This window comes from Nelumbo nucifera, chromosome 2 (genome assembly GCF_055504915.1).
Source record: "Nelumbo nucifera cultivar China Antique chromosome 2, China Antique-T2T, whole genome shotgun sequence".
Taxonomy (NCBI): Eukaryota; Viridiplantae; Streptophyta; class Magnoliopsida; order Proteales; family Nelumbonaceae; genus Nelumbo; species Nelumbo nucifera.
In genome coordinates this window covers 114,156,414-114,176,015 of record NC_142650.1, presented here as the reverse complement: position 1 = coordinate 114,176,015, position 19,602 = coordinate 114,156,414, and the positions used below count along the sequence as shown (strand labels likewise).

At 42.4% G+C, this 19,602-nt stretch overlaps 1 non-coding gene across 1 annotated transcript; it reads left to right on the top strand.

Annotated features, from left to right (window-relative positions):
- The first annotated feature begins 9,444 nt into the window (after positions 1-9,444).
- TRNAR-CCU (transfer RNA arginine (anticodon CCU)) lies at positions 9,445-9,517 on the top strand. The gene has a single exon. It is a non-coding gene; the product is annotated as a tRNA-Arg (tRNA).
- The last annotated feature ends 10,085 nt before the right edge of the window (positions 9,518-19,602 follow it).

Here is a 19,602-nt window from a genome sequence, read left to right as displayed (position 1 = left end):
TATTTATTTTTTAGTCTAAAAACAAGGTCATCTTTTAACTTTAAAACAGAATTTGTTTTTTAGTAATTAAAAAAATAAAGAATTAAAAATTAAAACCCTGCGCTGTATCCCAAAAAATATATACAAAAAAGTGGTTTGGACTTTGGGCCCACTTGTAAAGAAGCCCACAAAAAATTCTCTTAATTAGTCAACAAATGAGGGAAAAGAAAACCCTTTTTTATATTAAAAAATTCTTAACCAAGATGAGATTACAATTAATATGGGATTAAGGCTTATAAAACTAATTTTAGTTATTTTATTACACATATTTTTTTATAATAGTTTTTGGTGATTCCTTTGTCTGACTCTGACCACGACCAAATGGCCCCATTGAGGAGGTAGTTAGTATCCTATGGTTGGAAATGATGGTGACTTCTTGAATAATATAAACTATAAAATATGTGGGATGTAGGGCTGGCTCTTGGCAGAGAAGAGTAAAGGTCCATTTGCTTTCCATAAATGGAAAAATTCTATTCCATGACCTATCATCCCAAAAGTCAAAAAGTCAGACCTGTGTGATTGAGATTTAAGGGCACTCCGATGTGCGTGTGCATCATCACATCATGTGCGTCCCTGCAACTTGTAGTTCATCTCATCTTGCTACGGTGTAAAACAACAGTACAGTTGTTAATGTAAAAATCTCCTTAGATTGTGGGTGGGTCCCGTCTCGTAACTACCAAACAGTGATATGATCTGACAAACGAGGAAGATCATCCGATACGATAGGGGGCAGTACAAGTGGTATACAGTGGATCACGGCCTTGCTTTATAGGGAAAGGGCATTTACTATTTAGTGCCCCAGTGAATGGGCCATGTACAATGAATGAACTCTCAATGGTCCAAACCAAGACACCTTACGAGTTCCGAGCCCTGGTGAATGAACTCTCTGGTTACTGATTCAAACGGTCCTACCATTCGATCCGAACGGCTGGCCCATTATGACAAAAAAATAAAAAAAATTTAAAAAATTGCAAAACAGTAAAAACCATTCGAATGGTTAACTAGTCGGTTCAGCGGTTTGCTGACCAAAATCAACGGTTTTGAGGGAAAAAGCAGTTTTGGAGGAAAACGGAACCGGTCAGGTGACTGATTCCCGGTTTTTCTGGTCCGGTTTTGAAAACAATGGGTTACACAACACTAGTAAGTAACAACCATGGTTTTCAAAATCGGACTAAACCGAACGATCGGACAAGAAAAACCAGAAATCGATCAGGTGACCAGTTTCATTTTCTCCAAAAACCGGATTTCCCCCCAAAACCGTTGATTTTGGTCAGCAAACTGCTTAACCGGGCGATTAACCGTTCAAACGGTTTTGACCATTTTTATTTTTTTGAATTTCTTTTTTTTAGAACGGGTTGAGCATTCGGTTCAAATGGTCGGACCGTTCGACCTGGTAACCGAACCCCTGACCGATTAGATTTTAAAAATCATGGTAATAACTCTCCAAGCCTCCAAGGTAGTGGGACTTGAATTTGCACCTCATCTACAACTATTCAGTTAACCAACTAAGCCACCACTCTCCAAATTTGATTGTAGTGGGATTCAAATTCCCATTAGTGCTGAAATGGATCAGCTAGCATACCAACTGAGCCACCTCTTGATTGGCTCAGGTGTTTTACTTCATCATTGTTATTTATGATTGAATCATCAAATTTGATATTTTAAATAAAAATAACAGTTTGTATCAATCAACTCATAGTTCTCGAAAACATTTCATTTAGAAAAAATCTCTCCCCTCAGTCTGAAACACTTGTAAACACTTGTAACCAATCAACTGATATCGTAATTCTATTAACTAATCAGATGGTATTTATCAAAATTTATCGATGGGTTTTAATTGATTCAAAACTATTCCAATTTCTTATATATATATATATATATGGAATATTAAACTTATTGATAACGACAACATTGAATTCATCTTCGAGTAACTTGCAGACAAAATAACAGCATTGGAAGGAGGACCGTGGTTCTATAAGTCTAGTTGGATATTGCTTGAAGAATGGTTAGACTCTTCTACTGGAGCAGTCGAGAAAGTATGGTCTCAGCAAGTTTGGTTGCAGATTCACATGATCCCGAAGCATGGTAGAGGACACAAGGATCTGTTTTTTGGCAAATTTTGCAGGAAAAGTTATACCAAATCAAGAAAAAATCAGCTCTGGTCATCTCATCCATGGACTCTATGTCCAAAAGAAGCTCATCATCAATCTATGGGAACCTCTCTATACAGTCGCTTCATCATTTTCTCAAGGAAACCTATATGGCTTCGCTACTGTTATGAGCAGCTACCATGGGTTTGTGCAAACTGTGGATTAGTGGGGCACGTCTGGTACAACTGCAAACGAAGGGACCAAACAATCAACAATTACTAGGCTTTAATGGAGAATCGCACAATCAACTACCTGGGAGACTCGTTAAGAGTGGTACACAAGCAAGATGTGCCGCTTAAAATACCAACTTTTTCTACTCAACTGCATGCTCCAGAATCATGCAAAACTAGGCATGGTGACCATGGCTCAGATGAAGACACTGAGATGAAGACCGATGTCCACACAAGCGCAGATGCCTCAACATTTCTGGTGAAGGACACCAACAAAATAACAATGTCGAGTTGTACACTCACTCCGAGTCACACTCAACTCGGTTCAAGCACCCCGAGTCAAAATAACTCAATGCATGCAAAAGCCAATGGGAAGTTTGTCTTGACAAGTGTTGGTCATGCAACCTCATCCAAGCCACGTATGTTTCATGCAAAACCCCGCCACAAGCCAGCCAAAGGGACTCTAACATAGCCATCTAGCAAGGTTTCTTTTCGGCAAGTTTCGGGAGGTTGCCAAGTCACGTATTATCTAACGAAATCTGGCCGCCTCGGGGTTTACAATATGGCAATGGGCAAGAGGAAGCGTGGGCCTTAAGTACTTCACAGCTTCGAATACAAAACAACTAATGATAATCGACAAAGGCCAAATCTCACAACTCCACCTAGGATTCTTGATAGATGGCAAAGTAGGTTTTGACAATACTGATACGGAAATAAGAAAGGATCATTTGAAAGAGCTTGACAATTTCACAATGGATCAATTCCTCAACCTTACGATGGACACATGATTTCCAGTAGTAGCTTCGTTACAGTATCAATCCACAACCATGGAGAACCTTGCAATAGACCAATACATGACTGATCTGATGGCCTCAAATTCTCACTACAACACCCTCTTACTCGCTCAGAACACCGTGCCACATTATCAACAGGTACTTTCTTTATTTCTTTTCAGTTCTTAGTTCAAGATAAGTTATTTTCTGTATGCACTACTTTTTACAATGATTATTCTAGCATGGAACGTAAGAGGAGCAAATGGCTCCAAAAATGTCAGACATCTTCAAAGCTTGTACACCACTAAAAGACCCGACCTAATCTTCCTAAGTGAAACCAGACTGACAAAACAAAAAAGTGAGGACCTAATTAACAACATGCACTTACAAAACTCTGTGTTCTCTGAAGCTCAAGGACAATCAGGAGGCCTCTTGTGTGGCTGGTCAAACAGTTTTCAAATCAGTGTTATCTCAATGAGTAGACATTTAATCCATCTCACAGTAGAGAATGCTCCACCAGGTCACCCATGGAATCTCTTGCTCTTTTATGGACACCCATAGAAAAGCCATAGGAATCTCCTTTGGAAACAAATGTAGATGCTGATGTCTCAAATGCAACATCCCTGACTTCTTTTAGGAGACCTGAATGGCATCTACCAATTACATGACCAAAAAATCTTCAGAAATGCATCACCAAAGCTGTCCAAATCCCTGCAGGAGCTGATCTCAACACACCAATTAGTGGACTTGGACTTCTTTCGACCTCCTTTCACATGGACAAATGGACAAACGAGACATAAGAAGGTTCTGGAAAGATTGGATAGAGCCTTATCCTCTATAGACTAGGTAAGATTGTTCCCAAATGCAATTCTCTCCCACCTCCCAATCATTTATTCAGATCATGCTCCAATCAAGCTAAACACTTCCCATGCCCAATCATCCTTTTTATCACAATTTCATTTTCCATTCTGGTCTGAACACCCAAATTGCTCTTTTGTCATTGAAGAAACTTGGTCTAAACCTATTCAAGGAAGCCGGGGCTTCAAGGTGACACAAAAGCTCAAGGAATGCAAATAAACCTTGAAAATATGGAACAAAGAGAATTTTGGAAATATCAAAGACCATCTACAAAGGCTAGCCCACAAAATATCCAGTGTTCAAAATGACTTACAACTCTACTGGACAAGTGGAAGAGTTAAAATCTTTATAGATCCAATATCACTACTAGCTTCAAAAAGAAGAACAACTGTGGAGATTGAAATCCAGAGAGCTTTGGCTCAAAGAGGAAGATAAAAATACAAAATATTTTCATCAAGCAACAAAAAGAAAAAACTTGAAGAATACAAATCTATGGCTACAAAAATCAGATGGAGCATGGGTGCATGAAAAAAGGAGTATCTCAAAGGTTCTTCTATAATCCATACTACAAACAGGGGACATACCAGAAGATTTTGACCCCAACTCTATTGATCACCTAACCTTCCCATGCCTGAAACCAATTCAGATAGAATCTCTCCTACTAAAGCCAATAGAGGAAGAAATCCTCAACACAATGCGGCAAATAAACCCTCACAAAGTACTAGGTCCTGATGGTTTCACAGGTTACTTCTACTAAAAGTATTGGAATACTGTAGGGGAAGACATCTGCACCTTGGTAAAGGAATTTTTCCTATCAAAGCGCTTACGAAAAGAAATAAACAATACAAACCTAGTTTTCATCCCAAAAAACAATGCTCCATCAAATGTGGCTCATTATAAGCCAATCAACTTGTGTAATGTCATCTACAAAATCATTTCCAAGTGGATGGTAAATCGGATGCAACTTCTACTACAAGATCTCATTTCACCAACACAAGCGGGTTTTCTCAAAAATAGGTAGATAACAGACAATATACTCTTAATGAGAGAAATCACTCATCTCCTAAGGTCACAAAAAAAAGGGAAAGGCTATGTGGCTATCAAGCTCAACATGTCTAAGGCTTTTGATAGAATGGGGTGGCAGTTTTTGAAAACTGTCTTGGAAAAAATGAACTTTCCATTAAAATGGTGTAACCTCATATACCAATGCATTTCTACCCCCACCTACTCCATTAAAATAGGAGGAGAAGCTTTTGAACATTTCTCTCTGAGTAGAGGGCTAAGGCAGGGAGATTCCTTGTCACCCTACCTCTTCATCACTGGCATGGAAGTCCTCAATCAACTTCTTGATCAAGCAAACATGAATGGGGGAGCCAAAGGCATAAAACTGAGCAGGAATGGGCCCAAAATCACACATCTGCTATTTGCAGATGATGTTGTTCTCTTTTGCCAAGCAGATTTACCACAAGTCCAAACACTACTAGAAATTCTCAAAACTTTCAAGTCACTATCTGGCTAGAGCATAAATCATGGAAAGTCATCCATCATGTTTAGCAGTAATGTGGCAAGGCATCATCAGAAATTCATCTCAACAATCCTACGAGTTAGGAAACCCATGGCAGGCTCAAAATACTTGGGCATTAGGGTTGGCACAAAGGAATCAAAAGTCTCCACACATCAAGAACCGGTAGAAAAATTCAAATCAAAAGTAAACACGTGGAGCTCAAAACTTCTCTCACAATCAGGGAAGACCACCCTAATAAAAGCAGTGCGCAATCAGTATCAATCTACCCCATGCAGACCACCATTTTGCCAAAGACAATCCATAATACCCTAGAAAAACATATTTGGGACTACTGGTGGAGTAATTCCAATAAAAAGAGCAAACATTCGATAGCCTGGTCAAAGTTATGCTCACAAAAGCCCAAAGAGGTCTAGGCTTTAGGCAGAGCTGCCAGATGAATAAAGCACTTTTCAGTAAACAAGTATGGAGGCTGTTACAAAATCCTAACAACCTTTGGAGTCAGGCCATCAAGGGCAAATATTTCCCAAACACAAGCCTGCTCAGAGCAAGGGTAAAGAAAAACAGCTCTTTCTGGGGGAAACAAGTTCAGAAAATTGTACCGGAACCGAAGAAAAACATGCTCTGGCTAAACAAGGATGGCGCGAATATAGAGGTCTTCAACGATCCATGGGCTCCAACTTTGATAAGAACTCCAATGACAAACAGAAATGGATCTTCACAGTATATGGAGCTCAAAGTCACAGATCTGCTAAACATTGATGGCACATGGAACCTATAAATTCTAGAAGACAGGCTAGATGCTAACCATATCTCACATGTTAAGGACTTAAATCTGAACCTCTCCTTGGATACTGATGTCCCGATATGGTTAAAGACGCCAAAAGGGAATTTCACTGTGAGCTCAATGTACAGATTTCTGACAGATTCCTTGGCAGCAGGATGATCATCACCTTTCTTTGACTGGAAATTCCTTTGGAAGCAAAACATCCTTCCAAGAATAAAAATTTTCCTGTGGAAATTCGTATGGGAAGGGATGTTAACAAAAGACAAGTGCACCGCGTGGCTGCAACCAAAAGAACAAATCTGTTCCTTCTGTAAACAAGCTACAGAAACACTGCAACATCTCTTCTTCACATGTCCATACGCGAGGGCAGTTTGACTTCAAAATCATTCGGGCCTCAATCCAGACAAAATCGAAGAGAAACCTCCCCATAAAATTATCCAAAGTTGGCTAACTGCGATAAAAAGATTTTCAAATCTCTCTATGACATCCTCCCTTTTCTGCACAGTCAGCACAACTCTATACTTGATATGGAAGGCTCGCAACAATCTAGTGTTTAAAAACACTTTGATGAGCCCTCTCGACCTGGTAAATCGCTTACAAAGCTACCAGAAGGACATCTTCCCTCATATCAACAATCTTTGTATTGCTGCTTGAACCTCATGCAAAACGTACTGCAGGTTGATGTCTCTTTTGACCCTCTAACAGGAACTGCAGGAAGAAGTTTCTTCTTCAAGCGAACTTCAGGTGAAACCATTTCTGAAGGGAGACCATGCTGGACAGTCTCAAGCTATGATTCAGAGATAAAAGCTTTGATAGCAGGTCTCGAAGCAGCTTCTACCTTAACTGACAAAGAAATCTACATATATATAGCGACTCTGAGAAGTCAGTACATTTTCTGGGTAGCAAAGGATCACCAACAGAATGGATCGAGCAGCTGCACTGGCCAAAGCTCAAAAAGCTTACCTCTCTTTTTGCAAATATATTTTTTGTTCATGTAAATAGAAATTTTAACAGAGCTGCTCACACAATTGCTTATTATTCTGCTTGTAAAGGTCAAGTGATCATAAACTGCAATCCTAGCCAGACTGATACTGTTTAGGTATTACCTATGAAGTAATATATATGAAGCTGCTTCCGCTTTCTTTGAAAAAAAAAAAAAAGAAAAACACAGGTCCTAGTCCATTAACCGACGTCACAGTCAGTGACAAATTTACTGAAATGCCCATTCACAGTTTGAGCAACTGAGATAATAACATTATAAAATGACAGAAATGGAGATGGTTATTGCATAATCGTTGTGTTGCTTCAACGCCCTGATTGTTTAGCTTTGAAGAAGAAAATGGGAAAGAAAGGGTTAAGAAGTAGGGTTTTGGAGACTTAATAAAGGAGAGGGCAAAACAATCTCATAAAATATGTACAGGGTAGTTTTGAGATTTTAAAATTTTTCAAGGTGCACATGACATCACATGCACAAGATAACTGATGAAATGCTAACTGTTGGAGTTGAGTGCTGATTTCTGAAGAAAGTAGAAGATACCTAGCTGTGGCAAGTGAAAAGTGAAAACTGAGGCCTTTAAGTGTGCTACCCCCAATTTATAGGGTACTACCTTGTAAATTTTCCAAGAAAAAACTTGAATGGATGAATATTCACAGGGAATATGAATGAAAAATCAGTAAATGCATGGAAAATGAACTTTGCTTTTTCATATTTACCTTTTGCAAATTCTTGGACTTTTTTCTCTATTATTGTAGCTCCAAAGAATGGGAAGCCATTATTGAAAAGTAGGTTTGGGTAAAAGAGGATAAATACATTATAAATTAATATTGTCTTCTTAAACCTACCAATATGAGACTAAAAGCTTTATGGGAATAAGAACTTCTCCACATCTCTTATGGGGTTGTGCCCATTGTAAATAAGTTCATAGAATCAAGCCAAACACCAGATGATCAAAGTACTTCTAACCATTGGATGGGATTTATTCCGCCATTATCTACAATTATTGAGTTATATTTATTCCCATTCCATTTTCTGGTGAGAACTTTGTTTTCTTTGCCATTTGCGTCCAAAACCAATTGGAAGGTGTGTGAACTTTTCAGTTGAATCAGAAACCTCTCACATTTTTATTTTCAACTTCTAAGATTTAAATGACTTATTTATGTTATTAACAGTCAAACTGGTTGAAGCATGATCAAACTGGTCAAACCATGGCTCTTTTGGTTTGATGTCCCTTCCACATTCAAAACACAGATAATAATATCTGAAATATTTTATTGTTGAAATCTTACATCCATTGTAGGAAGAAACAAATTAAAAGCAGCCTTAAGGACGCATGACTGTAAATTAGAATCATGTTGAATGCTTAAAAAAGGCCATTAGTTACCCAATAACGGTCCCCTCTAGGAGGGGTAGACTGGATCCAGATCTAACACTTAGCACCATATGTTTGGTGAACAGAAAAAAAAAACAGAATTGAATAGTAAAAAGTACATAAAGATAACTTTTTTTTTATGGGTTCACTCTAAAGATAATATTGCAGTAAGATAGCACATACAGAGCTTCATGACCCAATAAATTTATTCCCTTGTATAACTGAAAAGAGAGCCGTTTTAATTTATAGGAGCCCTCAAGGGTTATAGGGGTAGTAGCTTCAAAATGGTTCCAAGAATCAAAAACACTATTTACATAGGAACAAAAAGTAAAAGATTCAGAATGAGATAATAGGGTTCGATTTTGATGTCAGAAAGACATGATACCTGAAAAACTTACAACCAATCAACCGGCAACATAATAAATAGGGGAAAACTTATGATGCGCGAAAGATATGGTATTGAAAGAGTTTTGATCAATCAAAACCCATCCATGGAAATGGGATTCAGTCAGTTCAAAGCCCGTTCAAACAACCATCATAGCCTTGCATTGAGAATATCTCCTCATGAAATAAAGCATAGAAGTATAAAGATGTTCCCGATGCAAGGTTGTAAAAGCTGTTCAAACGGACCTTGCACTGACTGAACCCGATCTCCCATCCATGAATTCTGATAAATAACACCTGATCAGCTACCACTCTTATGATTCCGGTTGATTTATCAGACATTTTTCATATATCATATATATATAATATCATAGTCAAATCTATTGTCAATGGCGCCTGTAGCTCAGTGGATAGAGTGTCTGTTTCCTAAGCAGAAAGTCGTAGGTTCGACCCCTACCTGGCGCGGTTTTGTTGCTCTTTTACCCTTTTTCAGTCTTTGGTCTTCACTCGTACAGACCATATCAATGAGCCACTAAAATTTCCAGGCCCACCCATTCGGCCTAATAAAGACCCATCACACAACACAAGGCTGGTCCCGTCTCTTGGGCTGGATGGATTGGACAAGCAGACAATGACCTAATTATTTAACCCCAACGATTTAACGCTAATCACCCCGAGATTTCATCATTCCACCAACCAATGACCCATATTCGCCCTTGTCCACCCGTACTGCAAGGCCCACCCGTCTGGCCTAACAAAGGCCCATTTTCCCAAGGCTGGTCCCGTCTCCTGGGCTGGATGGACTGAACAAGCCGACAATGACCTAATTTTGGAACCAATTAGAGTCACCCTCAGATTCAAACCCACCCACGTTTTCACTCTAATCAGCCCGACATTCTATTATCATTCCACCAAGTCCAAGCAATGTAGCCCATTGGCCCCTATCCACCCATTTGGCCTCTCAGCGTTCACCTCCCACCGTCTAAAGATTGCTCTCCTCAATGAAAGTTGTTAGAACAATAAATTAAGATTCATAACAACAAAATCCAGCAAAGATCAGTTCCCTTTGTGAGTAAAAATTAGATCAAGTCTGCTCGAAATGGGGGATGCTTACAAGTTGTGTTCACGTAAACTAGGGCAAGATTCAATGAAGTTTTCTTTAATAAGGAAGAGGGAAAAGCTCTCCTTGACTTGAGAGAAGATGGGCTTTGACCATATGGAAGTGGGTGCGCCTCAAGAAAAGAGTTTCAAACCCGAATCATTTCGAGGTGGCTATCATCTTTTCCTTGAGCAGAGAGAGAGAGAGGTTGGTGGTGGACCTGCTGTACTTGCAAAGAGCTAGCTTTGCTTTTTTGGGGAAATCAGCCCTCCCGAAGAGTTCCCGGCCTCCTTCGGAGCTCTTGTTAACCGTCGAAATTAAAATATATTTTATTTGATATTTAAAAATATTTTTTGTTTGATATTTAAAAAAATAAGAATTATAATATTTTTATTATAAATATTATTTTCTATAATTATATTATATATATTCGAGCCGACTCGTGATCCTCATGAGCCGAGTTCTATTAGGCTCGAACTTGGTTGAAACCAAGCCGAGCTAAGCTTTTCACGAGTCGAGCTTGAGTAGCTCGTGAAAAGCTCGGCTCGTGGCCACCCCTAATGAGAAATGATAATGAAAAGTTTTAAGAATTTAGGGTTAGGGTTAGGTGCTTTGGGAATTTAGGTTAACTTATACAAAGGTCGGGCCGGGCTTTTTTGTCAAATCCCGAGCCTGGCCTACAAAATAGTCGGGCTCGGGCTTTTAGGCCCGAGGTCAAGCCCGCGGGCTTAAATGCATGCTCAAGCCCGTCCGAGGGTCGGGTCGGCCCGTCGGATAGACCTATTCATGGGCCGAGTAGCCCAACGGGCCCGACCTAATCTAAGTCGGGCTTGGACAAGATTTCAGGCCCGCAGGCTCGGGCTCGGGCTTGACATTTTTTTGGGTTGGGCTTGGGCTTTCTTAAAAAAACTCAGCCCGAGCCCGAGCCCGACTTGATACTGTATTATATTAATAAAAATATATTTTATATAATAAAAAAGCATATATATAATATATTTTCCTCTCTTTTTTCAAGTAATAATGAGAAATTTCATTATTTTTTTTAGGTTTTGAGGTCTTTTAGTATAAATAAAACAATTTTTAATTGAATTAAAAATGAAAAATCTTTTTTTTTTCTAAATTTCTAGTCGGGCTAGGGCTCGGGCCTAGGCTTTGGGCTTTATAGTTGGGCCAGGTTCGAGATCAAGACCTAGGCCCGATGGTCGGGCCGGGCTCGGGCTCGGGCCTTAACATTTTCTATTAATGTAAAGACAAAGCCCGACCCAAACCCGACCTGGCCTGGCCCGTGAACAGGTTTACCGTTGGGCTACCTGGCCCATGAACAGGTCTAATCATGTCACCTCATTAATCATTGTGAGAGTGTTTGGTTCCATTTACATTCTGTACTTGTGTGACTGCAAAACCGAGAAACACATTTAATGGGAGCGTTTATGACACATAGGTGCCATTAGGCACCATATTAGCAAAATGCCAATAAATGCCTACCTGTTTTAGTAAGCTCCAAAATGAAGCTTCTTGAAACGAGAGGGGTGCAAACTTCGATACACATAAATGCAATTGATGAGGTATTTGCTGATGGGGTGCCTATGTGGCACCATCAATAAACATTTACTCAATAAACGTAAGTGGAACCTATATGTCAATATGTGTTTGATTCGTGGACATTTATAAATGGGTGTTTTTCATATAAACATTAATTTAGAGGGTGTTTGGAACCATAGGCAACTAGGTGTTAATAAATGCTGCCACATAGGCACCACTTCAGTAGTTCTCCTCTTATGCTCTTTCGTATGCATCAAGAATAGCAAAAAGCGAATTCGGTATGCACACCTACTATTTTGAAAAGTTATTTTTTAAAGCTTCCCCCAACAGTTAAGCATTTTTTCACTGTTATATTGATGTGGTGTCTATTGGCGCCTAGTTGTCACAAACGATTGTAATTATTACCTTTCTTTGGTTTGCATACAAATAAAGTACAAACCTTGAATGTAAAAACTTAAATGGAACCAAACACATATTTCACTAGCTTCTGTTGTTTGGTTGGGCATTTCATGGGTTTTTCAAGTAACGCCCCATAAAGCTATCTGTCACCTCAACTTAGAATGCTCCAACTAAGCATTTCATTTCAATAATGATTGAAAATTTTCATGCAACCCCTCATGTACATAAATCAAAGTGTTTCTTTTTTTTATTATTTATTTGATAAATGTTGAAACCAAAACAATAGTTGCAAAATAAATGTTGATGGTGTGCGATCTGAGAGCTCCTAGCTGGAGGGTTATCTAGAAGCTGGTTGCGTAGCGAGCTGGTTCGAACTGCAAGAAGAAAGACCAGAGAACCCAAGGTGGCTAAATCGACGAGGTCGCTCCGATGCTTAAGTTAGTACTGCAATCTTGGTTACGAGCTGAAAGCTCGAGTATGAAAGAGCTAGTGAGAAAATAATCGTGCATACCTTGTGTTAGGGGATTAAAAGACCTTATATAGTTGAGCTGTCGTGAGTCTGAAGGGGATTCAGGCGGGATGAGGATAAGTCCTACAATTATGTAGTATAATCCCAAAAGGCTCAGGGACTATTGGAGAGCTTCTAGAATCCACCGTGTCCCACTTTGGCGTATACAGTTACCGAGGTCCCGTGACTCTGGTTCTTCCTGAGGTGACTGAGGTGCCCGAAGTGGCTTGGTCTACCGAGGTGGTGAGAGGTGTCGAGTCATATCCTGGTTGGAAGGTCGTATCCACGTGTCTTTTATTCATTAGGTCGGGTCAAATCACCCCTTATCAGTTGCCCCCCACTCCTCGTGCTAGGGATCTTGACCCGGTGCGGATAGTTCACGCCGAGGCTAGGTAAAATTGGTCCAAATTTTGTCGGTTGGAAGAGTAATTCTTTGGTCGAACTGGACTGAATCGCTTGGCTCAACTGGGCTAACTAGATCGCATATCGGGGACGCGTGGACATCACGTGGTTTATGAACTCTACGGACGGCAGAGCACACGCTCAAATGGTTTTGATCTCGGTAGGTGTGTAGTCGGCTTCCACGAGAGCTGTTGGATTGCCCAAGATCTCAACCATTGAACCCCAGGTACAATGACTCTAAATAGGAGCCTAGAGGGGCCCATTTCTTCACCACACATCGCGTATCCAAATTTTGAGGTCGCGCATCTGTCTCATGGTCAGTGTCTCCTACTCCTGTACTATCGAGGTCGCTTCCAGTCTCCACTTTGGTTCTTAGGTGAGTTCGTCTTTGTTCTCGTTCTCTATTTTCTGTCTGCATTTAAGTAGCTCGGTATGTCTAGCATTAGCACGGTAGCCTTTTTGACTTTAGTGATGAGTCTGCCGGAGCCGAGGTGGGGACCTCGGCGTAAGCTGAAGAGTCTCAACCAACCAAGGTGAAGCCTCAGTGCGGGATTTGGACTCCAACCCGTCCGAGGTGGACACACTCTAGCAAGAACGCGAGGTTTCCGGACAGCTTCGGTCCTTCCACGATGACGGCCAATAAACTTTTGTCCTTAGTAGCTCGCTACAAGCTCCCTGACGACCTTGTCCATAGCATCCCCTTAGGAAGGTTTCCCTGGAACCATGGCCACGATGAGATCGTGGTGTTCAAGGAGCAGTTTGTGGCTAGGCTGCGCTTCCCACTTCATCACTTTATCATCGAGGTCATCAAGTTCTTTGGCATCGCCATAGATCCATTCCACCCCAACTCGATCCACAACATTGTAGGTACCATCTCCCTTTTTCATGACTATAACTGGCCCTTGACCCTTGACATTTTTTCTTTGATTTGTTCTATTAAAAAGAACTCCACCTGTGTCCTCCCGGAGCATACGCGAAATTACTATATGTCTCCCTAACCAAGTTACAAAATCCTGCACGACTTTCCCAACAAAGTCACAGCCTGGAAGAAGCGCTACTGCGTAGTTCATAACAATGCGGGGTGGCCATTTCCAACTGAATAGAAGCCCACCATTCAGGACCCTAGCATTAAGTTGGACAAGGCAACTCAGGAGGAAGTCCGTTCTTGGGCGAAGCTTGAGTTGAAGCTCGAAGACTTCGTGTCCGAAGCAAAGCTCATACAAGTCGGGCTGAGTCCTCCTGGTAGGTTGCCACCTCGGTGCACACACTTTTCGCCTGGACTTGTCTTTAATGTTTTTGGCCAACTCTACTTGTTATTTTTTGTAGGTACTATGGAGGAAATTCTTGCTGGTGAGCTCTTTGGGAGCATGAAAAGGGGAAAGAAAAGGAGGGCATGAACTGGCGTCTCTTGACCTGAGCATTGTAGTACCGAGCTACCTGCTATTTGTAGGCCACAGTCTGGATGTAGGCTAGGTCACGTACCCCTTTGGTCAGATCTAAGTTAGTTTGGTGCTCGTTGTCATTGGCGTCCTATCATACACATCAAGCCGCAAGGTCGGTACCTCGATCTCGACAGGGATCACGACCTCTGTTCCATATGTTAGGTTGAAGGGTGTTTCATCTGTCGTGGTCTTGACAGTCGTCTTATAGGCCCAGAGGACACTAGGCGGCTCATCCACCCACAAACCCTTAGCTCGCGACAAACGAGCCTTTAGTCTGTGGAGAATGGCCTTGTTCGTCACTTCAACTTGTCCGTTCGCCTAGGGGTGTACCACCGAAGTGAAGTTTTGCTGGATCCCCAATTCGGCACACCAGTTCTGGAACTTATTATCTTCAAACTGCTTTCCATTATCCGATATCAATACTTTAGGTAGTCCGAAACGACATACTATATTCTTTCAAAAGAAGTTATGCACGGTCCGGGCTGTAAATGTTACTAGGGGCTTAGTCTCCACCCACTCCGTGAATTAGTCCACCGCTACCACTAAGATTCTTCTCTGCCTGGTTGCAGGCGGGAATGGTCCGAGGATATCTATTCCACAATGCGCAAAGGGCAACGGGCTGGTCAAGTACTTTAGATTGACAACAAGTTGATGAAGGATGTTGGTGTGCCGCTAACAGTTGTCACACTTTTTTACGAGCTCGATTGCATCTGCCTTCATAGTAGGCTAGTAATATCCTTGTCTCAGTGCCTTTTGTGCTAGTGCTCTGACCTCAGGTGTCCTCCACAAAGTCCTTCATGGATATTGTGGAGTACCTGATCTTCTTCTGAAGGCCGCAACCAACGTAGGTAGGGGAGCGTGAAAGACCTCTTGTACAGCCGCCCATCTATAAGAACGTACCGGGCTGATTGATGCTCTACCCTCCAAGCTGCATTTTATTCAGATGGTAAGGTCCCGTGGAGTAGGTAATCAACACGGGGGTTGACCCAACTCTGCTCTATTGGAAACATGGGAGCAACCTCTTCTACCCCCCCCCTCCCCGAGAATGCTAGGCCGAGGCAGGTCCTCTATGTAAACCATCTGCATCGTATTGTCACTAGTGCTTGCCAACCATGATAGGGTGTCAGCCTCAGCGTTCTCGGATCTTGGTACCTGTTGAATGAACCAAGAGAAGAAATTCGACAACAACTCCCTTACTTTAGCTAGATAGGCTTCCATGGTCGGGTCTCGAGCCTCGTAGTTGTCATTGACCTGGTTTACCACCAGTTGAGAGTCGCTGCACACCACGAGGTACTTCACCCCAACCTCCCTCACCAAATTCAGTCGAGCTATTAGCGCCTCATACTCCACCTCATTGTTCGACACATCAAATCCGAACCGGAGAGCATACTTCAGCTTCACCTCTCTCAGTCCCTACAGTATTAGCCCAACACCACTTCCTTGTTAGTTTGACAAGCTGTCGATGTGGAGGATCTAGAGCTCTTCATCCCAATTCGGCCCCATCCTAATCAAGACTGGTGCCACGTTGGTTGACCCCTCTGGCGTGTTGGTGGACTCAATCAGTTCAGGGTCGGGGCGTTGAACGTACATTCTGCTACAAAGTCCGCCAAGACTTGGGCTTTGATCGCTGGCCTTGGCTCGAACCGGATGTCATACTCACTTAACTCAATGGCCCACTTTGTTAACCTACCAGACACCTCGGGCTTGAGCAAGACATGCTTCAGAGGTTTGTTGGCAAGGATGACGATAGTGTTGGCTTGGAAGTACGGGTGTAGTTTTCGAGTTGGCACAACTAGTGCGTATGCTAACTTTTCGATGTCAGGGTACCTAGTTTCTGCTACTTGCAAAACTTTGCTCACATAGTAGATAGGTCGTTGGACCCAATCCACTTCTCTGATTAGTACTAAGTTGACTACCTCGTCACTTGCCAGGAGGTACAACTTCAGTTCATCGCTTTCCTCAGGTCGGGTTAAAACCAGTGCGATACTTAAGTGTTTTTGTAACTCGTTAAATGTGAGCTAACATTCTTCGGTCCAAACAAAGTCTTCATTCTTTTTAATCATCTTAAAAAGGGTAGGCACCGATCCACCAATTTAGACATAAACCGATTAGGGCAGACACCTACCAGTTAACTTTTGAACTTCTTTTATCTTTTCGGGCGGTCTCATGTCTAAAATGGTCTTAATTTTGTCTAGATTGGCCTCGATGCCACGTCAGTTCACTATATAGCCGAGGAACTTTCCCAACATGACCCTGAAGACACACTTGTTCGGGTTGAGCTTCATGTTATATTTTCTTAGAATTTGAAAAATGCAATTTAAATCATCAATTAAGGAGTTAGAAAACTGGGTCTTCACGACCATGTCATCAACATAACATTCTACTTTATTTCCAATAAGAGGTCCAAAAACCTTGTTTACAAGTCACTGGAAAGTTGCTCTAGTGTTTTTTAACCCAAAGAGCATCACTTTATAACAATATAGCCCCATTTCAATTACAAATGTAGTTTTTTCTGGTTAGATACATCCATCCTATTCTGGTTGTAATTGGAGTAGGCGTCCATGAAGCTCAGCAGTTCATGCCTTGAGGTCGCGTTTACCAGGTGGTCAATTTTGGGGAGTGAAAAGTAGTCATTTGGGCAGGCTCTATTGAGGTCGGCGTATTCGATACACATGCGCCACTTTCCTTCATCGGGGTGGCTCGCTCCTCTATATGCTCGGGTGGTGGCTCTAGTTCAACATCGTTAGCCAACTTCGCCTTGCGCTTTAGTGCGACCACGTAGCACTTACGCGATTCCATCCGGTCACTTCGTACAACCCCTACTCCATAGTTTGCTAGGAATTTCATCGCCAGATAGTAGGTGGAAACAACTGTGCGAAGGGCATGCAAAATGGGTCGACATAAAATTGCGTTATAGGGGGACAAAGTTGCGACCATGAGGAAGGTGTGCTTGAAGCGCACTAAGTTGGGCCACGTTCCTACTGCAACTGTCACTATGATGTGTCTAAGGGGCCTGACTACTTCACCACTAAACCCTACTAGAGGCGAGCTTACTGGCTGCATATCACTTCATTGTAGTTATAGTTTCTTGAGAACTTCCAAAAAGAGTATATCTGCTGAACTACTGGAGTTCACTAATATCCGCTTTACCTAAAAGTCATTAATGACTAGCTTGACGACGAGAGCATCATTGTGTGGATACTGCATCCTGCGAGCGTCATCCTTCATGAAGTAGATGGGCTCTTCGGTTCGAGTTATTTTTGGTGGATTTTCTGCTTCATGCTCGATCTCCCAATCCGTGGTCTTTCCTACAACAATGGTACACCCCGCAACAATAGACCCACCGGTGATCATGTTGATCACCCCGCGGATTGGTCTATCCTCTGGCGGCTGTTGTTGCTGCCGGGGTGGCTGGTCATTTTGCCTACTCGACTCCGAAGCTTCTCTTCTTTATTCAGCTTGGTGGTCTACTGATTCTCTACCTTTGTGCAAGATATACTTCTTCAGATACCCGCAACAAATAAGCTCTTCAATCTCATCGCAGAGGTTTCTGCAATTCTCAGTGCTATGCCTGGTGTCACGATGGAAATGGCAATAGTAATTCGGGTTCCTAGTCCCTGGATCTCCTCATAATCTAGGCGGCCACTTGACAAAGGAGCAAACCTTGATTGCCATCAAGATTTCTCCTCGCTTTGCATTGAGGGGGGTGTAGGAATTTCTTTCGACTGGTGGGGTTTTGAATCGCCAACCTAATCTAGAACCCTTGGATGGAGACTTACTCTTCTTTCTTGGCGACTTACTTCTCCTCGGTGACTTACTCTTCTTTTGCCGGTGCTTATTGCTGCTAGCTTCTTCATCTTCCCTTTTCCTTTTTTCTCCTTGCAGGGCTTCTACCTTGGGGTTAAGCGCCTCCTTGATTCTCATAAAGTTTTCAGCATCAGAGAGAAACTTCTCGATGGTCTTCAGCGGATAAACATCGAGGTGCCATGCGAACTCTTTGTGCTTGACTCCCTTTATCACCACGATGAGCCGGACAGTTGCTTCGAGGTCCAATATCTGTAAGCACTTGGTATTGAAGCGCACAATAAAACTTCGGACGGTCTCATTCTCCCTCTGCACCACGTTCAAAATGCTCGCTTGGGACTTCGGGCACTTCTTACAAGTGATGAAGTGGGCATTGAAGCGATTGGCGAACTGGGCCCAGCTAGTAATTGAGCCCAACACTAAACTCCTGCACCACACTCTGGCTACCCCCCTGAAAGTAGTAGAAAAGGCAATGCACATGCTTGCCGAGGTAGACGAGGCAAGGAGCATCTGAGACTGGAATGCGTCAACATGATCATTGGGGTCGTACTTCCCATCGTAGGTCTCTAGAGTTGGGACCTTGAAGTCCTTTGGTCTTGGGGCTGCAAGGATCTCCAACGACTGGGGGGACGACCAGCTCATCATAACTGGAGCTGGCTGTGCAGCTACAGAGCTCACTTCCTCCTGCACCCTGCTTTGTTCCAGTGGTTGACTGTTCTGATGTGTCGAGCTATCTCTGGCGGAGTGTTGACGAGACTTGTGGCGTTGTCGCTTCTTTAATGCTTCCACGTTGGAACTGTTCATCTCCGTGTTGTCCTAGACTTCAATCTTCGTTTGCTCACATTCTCAGAGGCTATCGTGAGGAGGGAAAGGGTTTTGGCTTCTTGCTTCTTCACTACCCCGAACTTGCTGATGGCTATTGCAGGGTTCGGAGGGGACTCAACGTGAGCTCGCTTCTCTGGTTTCGATTTGCTGTTGGTTACTTACTTGGGGTTCGCGGTTCTCTCTCCGCGAATGCTGTTGTTGATCAATTCGTGTGCGATGGCTGCTCTTGGGCTGGTTGTTTTGATTCTTACTCCCTTGAGGTGGAGGAGGTGTTCGCCGACCCTCGGTCCTGCCCCGAGGTGGAAGCTAGTTCTGAGGAGGAACTAGAACCTGGGGATTTCTTACACCCAGGGAGGAGACCGATGTACATTATTCTACTTCTGGTTTGGATTCCTGTTCAAGTTCGGGTCCTAAGATTGATGCTGCGGCTGATGCTGGTTCTGTAGAGGTGGGAATTACTGCCGGTACTACTGGTAGAAGTAGTACTATTGAAGTTACTGGAATTGGTGCATTTGATTCATCTACAGTT